We start from the raw sequence: 12,226 nt of genomic DNA, 5'->3' as shown, positions 1-12,226 counted from the left end.
AAAACTACTCATGATAGATCTATGAAGAGGAGCTGAAAAAAACTAAGATTAGGGGCTGTATCTTTGTGCTTCAGAGTTGAAGGCAAATATATTCTCCCATAATACACTAGTTATAACCACACTCAGAGAGTAAATATTAAATAGAATAGAACATTGTCACGATCTAGTACAATATTCCTTATGGTCAGTGACCCATAATCGGCATAACAGCTTAACACCGAGTTTAGAATTGCTGGTGCTATTATTCAGCCCAAATGATATGCATTAAATATTTTAGTAATTCTAAAAGGTGATGTATAATATAAATCAAAGGTATTATTTGTATTATTCTCATTGATTTTGTATTTTTCTAAATGATATGTTCTTAATCCAGGATAATTAGATGAGTTTCGACTAAGTACAGTTATAATCAACATCTTCACATGATTGATATTCAAAGATATACTCCTCTAAAATAAAACTGGAGTATTATGTATTCTAGTTCAATTAAATTAAACAAATACTTTTTGAACACCCAATAAGTGCCAAAAATTGGCAAAATACTAGGGATACCTGAATAATTAATACATGGCTTCTGCTCTCAAGCTTTAAATCTAGTAGGAGATAAGACTTGTCAACAAATTGTTTCCAGCGTAAGTGCAATAAGGGACATACATTTGCTAAGAGATTATAATGAAAATAAAACAAATTGTTAAAATTCTTACCTCAGAAGGATTCCATTCAATAAACACATTGAGTTTTTTGTTTTTTCCTTAAAATATTTCATTTCATGTAATGAATAACCCCCAAGGTAAAAATATCAGTAAAAATAGCAAATTGTCTTTCGTGCCTGTCATTCAATGTACTGGTGGAAAACAGAGAGATAAAAACCTACCTTGAAGAGAGCAAAGGAAATGAGTAGACCAGTGCTGAATCAAGACTTTATACACTTTTGTAAAGGTCAATAGTGACAACTTCAGACAATTTTGCCACTGTTTCCAAATTTGTCTACTGGTTTTTGAGAAGTTGACCCCATGGATCTGGATTTGGCACCCAAAATGTCTCTGAAGCAAGGGTGTAGGATGCCAGAAAACTATACCATTTCTATAACCAAAATCCGCAGACTAATTTAACTCATTCTTTAAATGCTTGCTGCATAGTAGGATTAGACAATATTAATAAGAGAAGCAGCAACACCCCTCTGGTGACATCAATTTTGGAGTCTTGGGGTCTAATGCTACCTCTCCCAGTGATTTTGAACAATCAAGTTAAGGGTCTCAACATTTTCCACGTTGGCAAGTTAACAGTTAACAATAGTTGTCTACTATTTATTTAGACCATTCTACCAATACTAAGAAAGAACACATATTAATGATTTACTATGTTCCAAGCACTGTTCTAAGTACTTTGCATATATGAATGCATATAACAACACTAAAAAGTAAGACTTTTATTATTCCCACTTTACAAATGAGAAAATAGAGGCAGAGGTGATAAGTTAGTAATTTTTGGAGACAAGATTTGAGCCTAGAATTTGGGGCTTCAAAATCTATTCTTGTAACCATTATGATATACAAATATTCACTCATAATTCTGACAATGTTCTTTAATATCTTCCCCCAAAAATGTAATTCTAGAAAGTGTCCTTTCTATCCAAGGAAATATATTGCTATCTTCTTCCAATTGCCAGAACATTTTCTTTTGCTGCGGTTGCTAGGTAAAGCAAACAGCTGATTGCTATAAAGCTAAAAACAGCTAGACAAAGCCTTGGCTTTGAATCACTTTTCCAGGACTTGAAAGCCTTTTGCGAAACCTGAAAATGTCTCCCCGGAGCAAAGGAGTTTCTGAACTATGTTTAAAATAACTTGGGAAGTGATGTAAAAATGTGGAATTCTTTGAGGTTATAGGAAACAACTCATGCAATCAGTTCTCAGCACTGTTGGGCCAGTTCTGCATAACTTTTCACCCAAACCAATTAATTCACCACTTTCCGTTGAGGAAAAAAGAAGAGAGTCGAGAGATACCTATGCTGAAGCCTATGACAGCAGTGTTACGGGCAGAAATGGGCTAGTAGTAAATGCTGAAGCAAGTACTGCATAATTATAGCTAATCAGTTATGCTAAAGTGAGCCAATATGGCAGCCTAATTGAGATGATCCTTGTTGCTTCTTACAGGAATGCAATTTAATTAGAATGAGTACACTGACATCAGTAACCTCACAGAATCCCAGGCAATATGAGATAAGCAAGAGAAGTATCACCCTGGCTGGCTTTCAGTCTGTAGGAAATGGACATTGAAGCTGTCTACTTGGCCTATGGGATACTGGAAGTCATTTTTTCTGTGTGTTTAGGGCTTGAGAAAACGGGTGTGTTATTGTGTTTGGACATTTAAAGAAGAATCAATCCAGATAAAGCAGACAAAAGAGTTTAACGTGCATTTCAAGGAGCTCTGAGTTTTCAAAATTCCAAAAGCAGAAGAAACTAACCAGATTGGATTTTCAGAGGGGTCTAATTTGGAATAAATAAGAGGCAGCTATTAAGAGTCATAAACCTGTTTCCATTGTGAATAGTCAGGAGGAGAGACGGGTTCCTGTGGACTCTGAGGGCAGGTGGTGGGGAGGAAGAGGAGGGGTACATGCTGAGCGACAGGGAGTGTTTTGGTTCAGTCTATTGAAAAAAAAAATCTCAAGAAAAGGCAGGATCAAGGAGTAGCTGATGTGGCCTAGCTGGCATTTGGTAGCTGACCAACCTACAGGGTAGATAGGCAAGATAGCTCTGGATATTAAAATGTGGCCTCTGATATCTTCTGATAATTCCAGGAGAGTGAGGCAGGGTTACTCATTCTCTGGCTTAAATAGAGAATGGGGATCAAAACAAAAGCCTTCTTGTAAAGTTGTGTCTTAAAAAAATAAAACAGGTGAGAGCTAAATTTTGTCAACAGCTGCTATATTCAAATAATCAAATCCCGCACATAATTGACTGGACAATAATATTAAAGTCATTATGTATTCCTAACAGAGAAGCACCTTTGAAGATTTGCTGTATATTGATGACCAGAAGTCATTCTAGTTAAAATGTAGTTGATCAAGCACTCTAATACACAGACCCAAAAGTCAAATCTCAAATCTTAGTATAATAATTGTGAAGACAAAATGTTTTGCAACATTGACTGCACAGATGTTACTACCATTTGAGAGCCAAATAATTCACATGATGTTGCTTTGAATCACAATTTATTACAAGTAATTCTTCCTGTTTTTAACTTAGATGGAAGGGTCAATATCATAAAAGATGTTACAGTATGTTAGTGAATGGAGGAAGGGAGAGAGGAGTTTGCTGCCGATTTAAAAGAAGAAAAAAAACAGCACTATCAAATCCTCTCCCTTCCAGGGTGCCCATCTTTTTCCCCTCCCAACTCTATCGGTGCGATTTGAGGATGAGCACATTTGTCAAAGGACTTGATGTGTGGATGTAAAGTGATGCTTTCATGTTTGTTAGAAAATAAGATCATAGGTTTATGAGGAGGATAATTGTTAAAGAAGTGTGTGGTATTTAAATGAGAATGAGTTACAAAAGTATCATAGTGTATTTAAAAATTACTTGATGTGGGCTTCTCTGGCGGTGCAGTGGTTGAGAGTCCGCCTGCGGATGCAGGGGACGCCAGTTCGTGACCCAGTCCGGGAGGATCCCACATGCCGTGGAGTGGCTGGGCCCGTAAGCCATGGCCTCTGAGCCTGCGCGTCCGGAGCCTGTGCTCCGCAATGGGAGAGGCCACAACAGTGAGAGGCCCGCGGGAATAGTGGCTATCTCTGTGTAGTCGGATTATGGATTCTTTAAAAAATTATTTTGCAGCTCCATATTTTCTTTTTTTAAAAATTTATTTATTTAATTTATTTATTTTTGGCTGCATTGGGTCTTCATTGTGGTGCGCTGGCTTCTCGTTGCGGTGGCTTCTTTGGTTGCAGAGCCCTGGCTCTAGGTACCCGGGCTTCAGGAGTTGTGGCCTGCGGGCTCTGGAGTGCAGGCTCCGTAGTTGTGGCACATGGGCTTAGTTGCTCCGTGGCATGTGGGATCTTCCCGGACCAGGGCTCAAACCCGTGTCCCCTGCATTGGCAGGTGGATTCTTAACCACTGTGCCACCAGGGAAGCCCTATATTTTCTAATCTATAATAAACATGCATTTTTTAATATCGTTATTGGAGTATAATTGCTTTACAATGGTGTGTTAGTTTCTGTTGTACAACAAAGTGAATCAGCTATAAGTATATACATATATCCCCATATCCCCTCCCTCTTGAGACTCCCTCCCATCTTCCCTATCCCACCCCTCTAGGTCGTCACAAAGCATCGAGTTGATCTCCCTGTGCTATGTAGCTACTTCCCACTAGTCGTCCATTTTACATTTGGTAGTGTATATATGTCAATGCCACTCTGTCACTTCGTCCCAGCTTCCCCTCCCCCACCCGTGTCCTCAAGTCCGTTCTCTACGTCTGCATCTTTATTCCTGCCCTGCCACTAGGTTCATCAGTATAAACATGCATTTTTGTGTAATAAAAATTTATCTTAGGGCTTCCCTGGTGGCGCAGTGGTTGAGGGTCCGCCTGCCGATGCAGGGGACACGGGTTCGTGCCCCGGTCCGGGAGGATCCCACATGCCGCGGAGCGGCTGGGCCCGTGAGCCATGGCCGCTGGGCCTGCGCGTCCGGAGCCTGTGCTCCGCGACGGGAGAGGCCACAGCGGTGAGAGGCCCGCGTACCACCAAAAAAAAAAAAAAAAATATCTTAAAATAAGATGCTGGTCAGTATTTCTGGATGTAAATTAGGGTCATAATTGAGTGTATGTCTTTATATATTCACATATATAATATATACTATATGCTTATACATATATAATTAACATATAAATAAGTCAAACATATTATACACCTTTTTTTTTTTTTGGTTTGCCTTTGGCCTCTTGCCGTAATCTGTATCAGAGTTTACAGTTTCTTATACTTCCACTCACATCTTCCTTGCTTTCCCCCCTACCCCACACATGACCCAGATTAACAATTTAGAATTCATCCTTTGATACTTTCCTCCATGCTGAAATGCTCACATAGGTATGCAAACACATCACACATTGCTCTTGGTTGTTTAACAAAATGAGATCAATTATATATAGGTCTCTAGGTCTTACTTTCCTCACTCAATAATGTCATTGAAAACCTGTCAAACCAACCACAGGAACTCTAATTCATTTTAATGGCTGTATGATATTCCATGGTGTAGATGTACCATAATTTATTCAGCAGTTCCCCTATTGAAGTTTCTAGATTTTTTTTGCCACCATGAAAAATATTGTGATTGGCATCTTTGTATGTGTGTCATTACTCAAAGTTTTATTACTTTGGGAAAGTGTCTCAGGAGTGGGAATATTAAGTTAGAGAAAATGCATTTAAAATTTTAATAGATATTGTCAGATTGCTTTCCAAAAAGGCAGTAACACTTAACAATTTCACCTGCCATGTATGAAAGTACACTTTTTCCTGCATTACTGACAGTGATTGCATTCTCATTCTTTTTAATTTTTGACAATCCAATAAGTGTAAAGTAATATCTCATCTTAACTTTAATTTCATTTCCCAGTCTATTAAAGAAATTGAGCATCTTTTCAAAAGCTTATCAGTCATTTGAATTGATTTTTGTCTGAGTTGTTTATTCTGCCTATTTATTTTGCCTATTTTCCTATGGGGGTGTTTCGTTTTTCTTTTCAATTTGCAGCTGTTCTTTGTACATTTTGTATGCCAGTCCTTTGCCATCTGTATTATCTGTTTAATTTACCAAATAATTTGTCTCCTGAATTTGTTTGTGGTAAGAGTTGTATTATATTTTGATACAGTTAAATATACCTATCTTTTCTTTTTATAACTAAGAATATTTATTTGTCTAGCTTTGGAGGATTATAAATGGTTATATTTAGCCAGTATTTCTTGGTAGTCCCAGTATTAGGTGCCAAGGCGAACGACAACAATAACAAAATTGCCTTTTGCAAATGGACAATTTGGGAACAGAAAACTCCAAAATAACAACTTAAATAAGACAGAAGTTTATTTCTGTCATAAAGTGAAGTTAAGAAGGACTTAATCCAGAGCTTGGATGTATACTCCACTGTAAGGGATCAAGTTTCTTCTTTCTTGATGATCTATTGTGCATGGCTTCCATTCCCCATGTCAGCTCATGACTCAAAATTCTATTGGCGATCCAGCCATTTCGTCCATTTCCAGTCCAGAAGAAAGAAGAAGGAAAAAAGCGCCAAGCCCTTTAAAGATTTTTCTCAGAAATTGTCCACCATTTCCATTTACACCACATTAACATCACATTAAGAACTTAATGACACTTAATTGCAAAGGATGCTTACATTTCCCTGGTCACTAGTGAAGACAGACTACGAAACAGTCTTTACTTCAGGTGGCTTCTTGCTCAGCTAAAAACCGGGGGTTTCAATATTTTGGAAGATGACTAAAGCTTACCACAAGAGACCTTCAAAACAATAATTAGTCAAGAGACTTTGAGACTAATGATTTTGGGGAAAATATATCTTTTATGAAGGCTTTATACTACTCTAAATAGATAAATAAATGATGAGTAAATACATTAATGAATTCACTTCTAATATTTTTCCAGAGCTCACTTACTTTCCCTAACCTCTCTCTTACAACACAACCACTCTCCAGTCATCTTCTTCTCTAGCCAAGTGGCAACAGACATTTTATAGCAGATGATGCCCACTTATTTGGAAAATTGTTATCAACCAAAAGTGACCAGACACCACTGAATAAAAAAGTGACTTTTTTTTTTCCCTATCCATTGCTCTGGTTCATCAATTGCCTGATGCTCTCAAGAATCTGGAAACTTCCTTCATGAGGCTGGTAAAAAGGATCGAAGAAAGAATTCACTGGAGAAAAAACATTTTCCAGTTAGAAGGCTAATGTTGCTGGGTGTTTTTTAATGAGTGGCTAGTGGCTAGACTCAAAAGAGTAACTGCTGTTTAGATGCTCTCATGTCTAGCTTATTTTTTAATAAGATTGCACATTGCAAAAGAATGTAATAAATTTTATCTTTAAGAAGTAAAGATAGAGGCAATGCAGATGCCATAGTTTATAATGTGGGTCTGTTATCTGGCTGCCTTTTGAACCCAAGAGATAAATTTCAAATTATATTTCCCCACCGTTTGCCATGTATTGAAAATAATGCAAACTTTTTAAGCAAATCAGGTCTCTAATTTTGAAATAAGATATCTGAATTATTAAAGAAATGGTCAGGAATTACAATTAGGGCCACATGACAGGCAGACATATGTCTTTTTATTTTATTCTTTGATCATGTCTAATAGAAATAAAAGAAAAAAAGAAGAAATAAATATCCGGTGCTGAGCTGCTCATTTACAATTCCACTATCTCTGAAAACTCCTGGATCTGTCATTCAGCAGGATGACTTTTTCCCTCATGATTGAAACTGAATACAAATACATGAAATGGGCCAATAAAGTTAGACTCTTAAGGCAGTGATGCTTCAATAAACAAACTTTCCATGCAGCACTTTATTAATCAATTCATGCCACCAACAAGCATGTTAAAATTATAAGTCATGCAAATCAGAGCTACCTGATTTTGCAGCTGTGAGGCATATACTTCTTTAGTCCTCACAGTAAACTGAAGATGGCAAAGTCGTCAAGTCTGAAATTTATTTTCCCTGTTCTGCTTCCTTTTCCTATCTCTGTTCTCTCACTTGTGAGGTTAATGTTCTCTGATTTTTTTACGCACTTCCAGTCAGTTCAGCTAATGATCTGATTATTGGGCAGCTGCGCATGGGGCTCTGTGCCAGTCATGAGGTGAACACTGGTAAATAGGCAGATCCCTGCCCTCCAGGTGCCCAGGCCCTAGAGCAGAACTGCACAGTCCTATGGTGAGACCTATTACAAATTATTTTAAATGGAATAGTACTTGTAATACTTATGTTTTCCAGTGATTTTTTTTGATCAATTGTATATTTCTTTTTTTTTTTTAGAGAATATAATATTTATTTATTTATTTTTGGCTGTGTTGGGTCTTCGTTGCTGCGCGCAGGTTTTCTCTAGTTGCAGTGAGCAAGGGCTACTCTTCTTTGCAGTGTATGGGCTTCTCATTATGATGGCTTCTCTTGTTGCGGAGCACGGGCTCTTGGTGCCCGGGCTTCAGTAGTTGCAGCACGTAGGCTCAGTAGTTGTGGCTTGAGGGCTCTAGAGCGCAGGTTTAGTAGTTGTGGCGCGAGGCCTTAGTTGCTCCGCGGCATGTGGGATCTTCCCGGACCAGGGCTTGAACCCGTGTCCCCTGCATTGGCAGGTGGATTCTTAACCACTGTGCCACCAGGGAAGCCCCTCCAGTGATTTTTATTTAAAAAATATAAACTAGAATATGCAGAGAATCAGTGATATATATAATAAGTGTTTGATATGACATTAAAAAATATATAAATTAGAACAGATTTGAAAATATCCATACATTAATACATATTACTTGCAATCACTCACACATGTTTTCTCCAATGGAAGCATCTAGCTGACACCTGGTCATAAACTCCAGCCCATCTTGGTCTACACCCCAAACCCTAAGCCTTGATTTTATGAAAACTTGTCATGTATGTGACTGAGGAAAGAGATGAGGACTAGACTTATCTGATGCACTTGTCTCAGAAAAAAAAGAATTTGAAAACAGATCACATGCAGTGGGTTAAAATTCATTTACATTATCTGTAACTAATTCATCTTGAAGAGCTCTCAACTATGTTCTCACACCTTAATACTTAATATTAAGTATTAATATAATACTAGAATATATTACTATGCTATACTATAATAAATTAATATATAAAGTATTAATATAATACTTAATATTTCTAATTGGGGAGTCAAAAGGTATCCTGCTAGAAGTGGCTCTTAAAATTTAGCGTCTAGGGCTTCCCTGGTGGCGCAGTGGTTGAGAGTCCGCCTGCCGATGCAGGGGACACGGGTTCGTGCCCCGGTCCGGGAAGATCCCACGTGCCGTGGAGTGGCTGGGCCCGTGAGCCGTGGCCGCTGAGCCTGCGCGTCCGGAGCCTGTGCTCCGCAACGGGAGAGGCCACAGCAGTGAGAGGCCCGCGTACCGCAAAAAAAAAAAAAAAAAAAAAAAAAAAGACCAGACTCACTTAACCTTGCTCTGGTGACTTAGACACTGGCACACATAGTACGCCTCCAGACTCCAAGAGAGGAAAGTCTTCCCCCCAGGGCTCCCCGTCCCAGCACAGATCTACATGGAAATATCCTTTACTACCTCCCACTGCAAAGGACTCTCAGCTGTAGAGGCTATGTTTTATGAGACAATTTATGTTCATTTTTAAAAAAATCATCACCCGTCCCACCCCCAAGTAATGTCTAGAATGAATTTCCACCATTCCTATTTTGTGTTGACCATGTCTCAGAACTTCTCAATATCTACACTAGTCAGGCCAATTTGGGGTTTGACAAATATGTCACCATAGACAAAATCTTGTTTTGGTTTATCAGAAGAGCCTAGAGGTTAAGCAGTAGGCTCTGAAGTCAGGCTGCCTGAGTGTGAATTCCAACTCCACTCTTACCTAACAAGGTGACACTGAGCAAGTTCCTGAGTTTTCTCATCCATATTATGCCTACATCTTAAGGTTTTTATTTTAAATAAAATTATATCTATAAAGTCCTCAGAACAGTACATGGAAGAGAGAAGGTATTCAGTGGGTGGCAATAATTATTATAAAAGAACTGTAACTACATTGGGGCATATAGGAGTAGAATTTATTCAGTTTCTCACTAATTAAGAATGGCCATATCCTGGCAAGACTAATAGGCAGGTATATAATGAATTTCTTTGGATCTTCAACTTCTTGCAATAGTCTTCGTGGTGAAACAGGTTGAGCTCACAGACACATTAAAATCAGGGATAATGGCTGTGACTTTCTGCACTCAGTCAAACAACATGGTAAGGAATTTTGTCCTTAAAGAGCAATGACCCAATTTAGGAGGTTGAGCATACGTCTCAATTCATTTCAAAAGCACTAAACTCACACTGAGTGTGGCAGGAAGATCTGAGCTCCTATAAGACTCTGTGCTCTGGGTACTGTTATCATCTCCTGTTTATAGGGAAGGAATCGAGCCTTGGGGAGGGAGTGACTGCACAAGGTCACAGTGTTAATATCCAGCAGGACCAGTACTCAAAGTCAGGCAGGCTGACACCAGAAGCCATGATCTTCACCCTTCTGGCCCTTTGTCTCTGGGTTGGTCCCAGAGACAACTATTTTCAGTAAATAATTAGATTCATGCAGCTTTGGTGTCAGTGGAAAGAGAGAAGGTGACATGACATACTCCGTCCTACCAGGTACAGAGAACAGACCTGGAGTGCTGGAAAATTTCAGCACCACGACCCTTGGTGTCTGAGAAAAGGAAAGTGAGAAGTTGTGTGTTGCTGGATTGGACACAGAGCACACAGAATAAAATCACATGGAATGTTTTACCATCTGTCTGGATTTTTTAAAAGTAGGCTGATTACACTTATAATGTCATCTCATGATTACTCAGAAGTTACATCATAGCCTATTTTTATTCTGTCATATAGTAATTTGTGTGCTGCAAATTAAGACTAGCAAGAATAAAACTCCAGGCTCCTGCTGTCAGGCTATTCAACATTTTCTTAGACAGATTACAAACATATGTTGAATATCCACTCACTGCCCAGTCTTGGTGCTAAGCTTTTGGGAAAAATATAAAAATATCAGACACAGTTCCCATCTTAAAAGAGCACATGATCATATTGGTAAGATGAGGTAAATGCAACTAAAATTATTAGACCAAAATAGAGGATCAGATAAGAGGAAGGTAGCCAGGAAGATGGTGTTGCAGTGACAGCATGGGAAGACCTGTGGATAAAGAGGTGGAGACATACAAGCTGTATTTAGTCATTCTGCCTGCAACATGACAATACACTTGAAATTCATACTGAGGGCAGATTGTGGAGGGCTTTGGCTATCTGGCTAAGGACTTTAGATTTTACTCTAGATTTTAAAAATATTCTTCTAAAGGCCAAATACATTTTTCAAACTAACTACAATGTAAGCAACTTGACTGAAACTTCTGTATTTAGCAAGATGGAGAGATGGAGTAGATTTACCCTCTTACCTAAAACAGCTAAAAATATTCACAGGAGATGTGATACAACGGTTTACTAGTCATTATTCAACAAGCAAGGAAGGGCAATGATCCTTTAGAGATGAAACAGACAAGGTGAGCCCCATGACAGCCCCAGGTGACTGCTTGGAGAGTTGCCAGGCCAGGGCATAGGGAGTTTTCAGCCATCTCCCTGAGTTAAGGAGATGGACCTGGGAGTCTGAAGTGACCAGGGTGGCTAGGGTTCATAGAACGGAGCATTGGAAAGGAGAGAGCTGCTCAGAGAGGAGTTCTGGGTACCTTCAGAGGATCTTCCCCAAGTCCTCAGCTGAGTAGTGATCAGTACATTCCTGTGAAGAAAGAACCACCCAAAAGGACCAGAGGAGAATTGTCAGAGTCCACCAGAAATAGTTCCTGTTTCCCCAAGTCAGGGTGGAAAATCTCATACTTCATGGGAAATCAGGAAGAATATTCAAAAAAGTTTTGCCTCAATAGCGGGGAAAATTTGCCCAAGGCTAAGCACTGTGCTAGTACTTCCTATAAAGCTTCAAAATCTGAATTGAAAGGGTCAGTTTCCAAGTAACTCAACTGCATACCAGAAAAAAAGCTCAAAAATATTTATAGGAATACAAATATGTCCAACACCCAATAAACTAAAATTCTGGCATCCAGTTAAAAAATTACCAGGCATTCAAAGAAGCAGGAAAATACAGCTTAAAATGAGAACAAAAAAATCAATCAAAACTGACCTAGAAATGACATGGATGATAGAATTAGTAGATAAGAACATTGAAACAGTTACCAAACTGTATTCCATATATTCAAGAAACTAGCAGAAATATTGAACATGATATGTAGAGCAAGAAATCATTGCTCTGGTCAAGAAATGTTAATGCTAATGAGCTAAATCATGTGTTTCAGTGAAGCCCAGTTTGAGAATTATTGCTCTGGGCTATCGGAAGCCATTGAAGACTTTTCAGCAAAATTTGACATGAAAATAATGAAATGAAAATATTTTAGGAAGATTGAATTGATAGTGAGATTCAGGATGGAATCGAC

This window comes from Grampus griseus (genome assembly GCF_964374135.1).
Source record: "Grampus griseus genome assembly, chromosome: 5".
Taxonomy (NCBI): Eukaryota; Metazoa; Chordata; class Mammalia; order Artiodactyla; family Delphinidae; genus Grampus; species Grampus griseus.
The sequence above is the reverse complement of the archived record's forward strand: the minus strand, read 5'-3'. Positions refer to the sequence as shown.